Here is a 5,454-nt window from a genome sequence, read left to right as displayed (position 1 = left end):
AGTTGATGAATGTCACAGGCATCAGGCTCCATTCCAGAGTTGGGCCAGGCTGTGCTCAAACTGCGTGTTTCCTGCACAGCCTCCAGGGTCCGTGACTAACAAGGAGATGGATGATCCACCGGGTCCATGGCAGGGGTGGGAGCCAGTGAGCAGGTGACCGCAGTGTGCTCGGCCACGGGGCTGATACTTCTCTCCCTGTCCACCCCCAGAGCCGTGAGCAGTCCCTGCCAGGTCTGGTTTCTGGATATTTGTTGAGATCAACCTCAGTTCAGAGGGAAGGCCCAGAGTTTTATCACATGCAGCACAAAGTCTTTTACAGACAGGCTTAACCCTGTCTCAGGCACTTATCCCCCGACTGCACCCATATCCCTCCTCTGCATAAGGAGAATAGGACCCCATCACATGGGCATTACGCGATACACAGGTACGTTTTAATCAGCTGGGGCCCCCTGGGTGCTCAGAGACGGTGGGCGGGTTATCTCCACCTCCACCATGACTGTATGGAGAGAACCAGGAAGGCCACCTGCGTCAGGTAGCACAGACCCAAACTGCTGTCATTGGATTCTTGGTGGGTCCTCTTTTAAAAAACAAATATGAATTTTTCACATGTCAAGGGGTCAGTCATGGATGTCATCAACACATCTAAGTGCCTTCTTCTTGGTCGGAAAGAGGAAGGGGTGACGACTATCTTTGCTTTCACCATGGCTTGTCCAAGGTGGGGCCCATGCCCAAAGACCCCTGAAACGAATCTAGGAATTGGGGGTTGGTCCAGTTCACGTTTGGAATAGAGTCTGCCTTGTAAACGCTTTGCAGTCCTGGTCGGTGGGACCTGAGCCGCTGGGGTGGGCCAGGAGGCTGGCTTCTCCTCGCTCTGCTCTTTCTGTGGGACCCTGGCTACGTCAGACTTCTCTGCAGGACGGTGGTTTGCATTTTATTGGTGATTACCAAGTGCTCACCAGGCAGGAGGGACAGAGAAGAGGGGTCAGGAGAAGAGACGGAGGGGAGGAAGGCAGCCGTTAGGGGGCTGTTTATGGAGACTGGTTTCTACCTCCCCAGGGGCCAGCACTTGGGAACAGACTAAATATCTCTGAGGCAGCTTTGAGAATCCTAGGCCCACTCCAAGAAGGCACAACCGCGTGTCATCAGAGGACAACGGTTCACAGAAGGCTGAGCAGCCACCAAGCGGAGTGAGATCTCAGAGCTGAGGTCTGGCCCACTGCGTGGCCACGTGCCACACCTGTCTCCCGCACCCCCGAGCCCCTCCAACACCCTGACCTTAATTAATGGCCAGCAAAGAGCCGACACACTGATTTGTGCAAAAATGATATTTTTCTTAGGGTTGCTAGCACATCCCAAGACCAGGTGCTGAGGCTGGCAAGGGGATCTTTCAAGTCTCTGCTCACTATTCGGGCCACAAGGTTCCGTTGCTTAGAAAATCCTTAATGAGAACAGTTAAATGAACAAGCAGTGCACAACACCGGCACCGTTTCAGGTAGGATGATGCCCGTTAGCCGGTTGGTGGAATTGTCCTGGCAGGTAGATCCACCTAGGGCACTCCACCGATTTACCCTTGGCTAAGTGGAACTTGGTGGGGGTACTAGGGATTGAACCCAGAGGCCCTCTGCCACTGAGCCACACCCCCAGCCCTTTTTATCTTGAGACAGGGTCTCTCTAAGTTGTCAAAGCTGGCCTTGAGTTTGTGATCCTCTAGCCTCAGCCTCCAGTGACAGGACCAGAGGCCTATGCTCCCACCTCTTCTGGGCTTGTGATGCCCCCAGGGTGTAATGAGGATGGATTCTGAGTCTCTTCCCGGGTCCTTTTCCTCGGTATGTTGCTTTATGACATCAGAGAGGGAGGTACAGCATCAGAAGCCTGCTTCCTGGGCCCACTCTGCTGCTTACCTGCTGCGTGACTTTGGACGGTCCAACACTTCGTCTAAGACTCGTTGGTAAAATGCACAACGACACCACCTTCTTAGATGGGCTGTGAAGACCCATCAAGGTAGAAACATGCTGCAGGTTCTGTAGAACCCTGAGCCCCTGGGGCCTGGTCTGGTCTTGTTGTGTAGAATGCCTCTGGCAGTGGTTCTCAACCGCAGGAGAGCGCCCAGAGAGCTTTTAAAAATCACCAAGGGCTGGGCGCCACTCCCAGATAGTCCTGTTTGATTGGTTTTGGGTGGAGCTGAGCGTTGGTGTTTCTAAAAGTTCCTGGGTGAGTGCGGTGTGCGGCCAGGGTCAGGGCCTGCGCTTGGCTCCTGGAGGAGGCTCAGTTCTGCTGGATGAATGGACGATCCTAATTATGACTTCTCTCCTGCCCCGTGGAGAAGCGTGCTTCCCGCCGAGGGACAGACATCCTGTGTCAGGTCACACTCAGGTGCCCAGCGGTTTCCAGAACTGCTGTGGAAGAGCACCTGGACTCTGGTGGGCAGCCCCGGGAAGGCTGGGGGGCAGCTGCTGCTCTGGCCACACACCTCGACGCGCTGTCTGCCAGTCAGGCCAGGCTTGGGCTGGGCTCGGTGCTCCGGGGATTCCCGGGCCCTCCCTGTGGTCTACCTCCTGGAGACCCTTCAGCAGGGTCTTGTAAATGAACACCTCAACGTGGAGTGGGCTTCCAGGACTAGCTGTAGGGGCCACGCCGGTCCAGCCTTCCGTCTCTCACTCCAGCTTCACTCTCTTCCTTTCAGGGTCAAGAAGAACTCTGCTAAGGAGCTCAGGGAGCCAAAGTGCGTGGGTCTGTGTGTGCGCGCACTGTGTCCAGCAGGCAGATTCACACCGCTGCATGGCCAGGATTCCATTTCTCTCTTCCTGCCTCCCGCCAGGCCAGGCTGAGCCTCCTTTAGGAGGGGAGGAGCCGCTCTGCACCAGTAGCCACCTTTCCAGCCCTTTCTAGAACTTCCCAGTCCCCTGCCTGACCAGCACGTCAGGGAAGGTGGAGGGGTTGGCCTGAGCCCCGCGGCCGGCACGTATTTGTGAAGGGTCCTGGATGAGTTATTTGACTTCCTGGGCCTCAGTCCCGTCTCTGAAGTCAGGAGTGAGGCCCGACTCCCGGCGTGTTGAGCGAGTGAACGAGGTGAGATAATAGTGACAGGAGCCTGCCTGCACAACGGTGCTCACTGCAGAGGGAAGTGCCCCTGTGGCCCAGCACCCTCTCTGGCCTTGGTGGCACTCAGCACACATCCGCGACTCCTCACCTTGTGGTCAGAGGAAGGGTGCAGCGCCTCCTACGGTGTGTGTTTTCTACAGAGCGTGCGGTGCCCTTCGTGGGTTCTTTAAGATGTAGCCCAAGCAGTCTACCCCACAGGGTCATGTGAGTCCATTCTGAAAACTGCTTCAAGAGAAGGAGCAAGGCCCTCAGAGAGGAACAAGGCCTCCACAGAAAGAGTCAGGGCTGGGGCATTTGATGGATGTTTGCTCTCTGTGCTCATCTCCAGCAGAATACAGTAGGCCAGGGAAGACTTGCCACAGAGGAGGATACTGAGGTTCAGAGAAGCAAGGAGATTTGACAGACTCCACAAGATGGGACATAGCAAGTTGGTATTCTTGGCCCTAAAACCTTTGTACTTTTCCTGGGAGCATGTAGATTTTTTTCTTTTTCTTTGGCTCTGTTAGGCATTGGACCCAGGGTCTTGCAAGGCTAGGCAAGCACTCTTACATGAACTGTAACCTGGCCCTCAAACTGGATCTTAAGTAAGAGAAGCGCTAATGGAATTGTGACTTTGCCACTAACTGTTTGGGTGGCCTTGGGAGCACCACTTAATGCTTGTGAGGCTCCATTTCCGCAGCCCAGAGGAAGAGCTGGACCACTAGGTGATGGCCCTTCAGGGTTAGGGCCCTCTGTCCTGGCCATGGCTGGTCTCTGCAGCCCTCTAGTGGGGCTTTGCAGGAACAGAGCGTACCTTACCTTTCAGGGCCATGATTCACAGAGGACTGATGCAGACACAGGTCACTGGACACCTAGGTGCTGTTTGACTTCCGCTGACCAAGAATTAGAAATACACACCGTCCTGGGACCTTGAGGTAGACATGAACTGATTCTCAGAAGACATCATCGTTTTTCCAACTCTGAGTCTCGTTTATTCTGCGCTGTACCTAGCACTCACCATGAATGATGAAGGATGAATTAACTCATGGCGTGTGCACACCCCTGACCTGGTTCACATCCCATGAACGTAGCGACCATTTTGGCAGCAGCTAGGAGAGCTGAGGGCACACCAGGGCCCATGCCCTGGCTTCCTATGTGTGCCAGACCCCAGGTCCTTCCACCCTCTGCACCCAGACTCACCGGGGAGCCCCACAAGCTCGTGTCTTATGTTTGTGCATGGGTCGTTTTATTCTTTAGGATGGCACATTCTCATCTGTCCAGTCTTTTACTTGGCGATTTCTGCAAATGGACACACGACTTTCTAAGAGCTGGACAGAGGTTGTAGGTACAGGTGCTCTCAGGAGCGTGAAGAGAAGAATCATGGCCTACCAGCCCGTGACACGCCCCTCTGGGTGTGAGCCCACACTGGGAACATCCCTGACTTCTCCATATCGACAGACCTCTCAATCCTCAGTGCCCAAACAGAGCCATTGACTCCCGGCCCTTCCCAAATGTTCTGCTCACCCCAACCTCCCACCTTAGCAGGTCACTGAGAACACCTGCTTGTACATCCACTTCTGAGGAACAAGATCACTCATGATATTTAATATAATGTGCACCGTGTAGAGAACTGCTGGGCTAGTGTGTCGTTGCACCCTCCTTTCCCGAGGAGTCCTATTTGATCCCCTTTTAAACTTGTGTCCCCACCTTTAGGTCCTCAGTAGGCCCCTTTGCTGTTCCTTCAGTTTATCCCAAAGATGACAGCTTCTTCCGTCTCCCGGCCGCCTCTCCCCAGCAGAGCCTTGGCACTGGCCTGGGACCCCCTCCCCTTGCAGTCCATCCTCCAGAGGGACCACCAGAGGCAGCCAGCCGACGAGTGGCCTCCTGGCTTCAACCCCTCGTGGTTCTCAGGGAGATGTCATCTCACCCCCATTAGATGACTATCACCCAGAGGGCAGAAGGGACGGACCTGTGAGGATGTGGAGAAAGGGGAAAACAACTAGAAAAGACCAGAAACACAAGGAGCACGTGACTTGGAGTTCTTCTACTGGTGTGTGTTCAAAGGACTCGAAAGGAGCGCGTCCAGGTTTACTGCAGCTTGTTCACAAGAGCCACGAGACGGAAACCACCTAGATGTCTATCCGTAGACGGATGGCTTAGAAAAGTCGTGGTGTGTGTGAGTGTGTGTGTGTGAGAGTGTGTGTGAGTGTGAGTGTGTGTAAGTGTGTGTGTGAGACTGTGTGTGTGAGTGTGTGAGTATGTGAGTGTGAGTGAGTGTGAGTGTGTGAGTGTGTGTGAGAGTGTGTATGTGAGAGTGTTGTGTGAGTATGTGTGTGAGTGTGTGTGAGTGTGTGTGAGAGAGTGTGTGAGTGT

This window comes from Callospermophilus lateralis, chromosome 7 (assembly GCF_048772815.1).
Source record: "Callospermophilus lateralis isolate mCalLat2 chromosome 7, mCalLat2.hap1, whole genome shotgun sequence".
NCBI lineage: Eukaryota > Metazoa > Chordata > Mammalia > Rodentia > Sciuridae > Callospermophilus > Callospermophilus lateralis.
Note: the sequence above shows the minus strand (reverse complement) of the source record.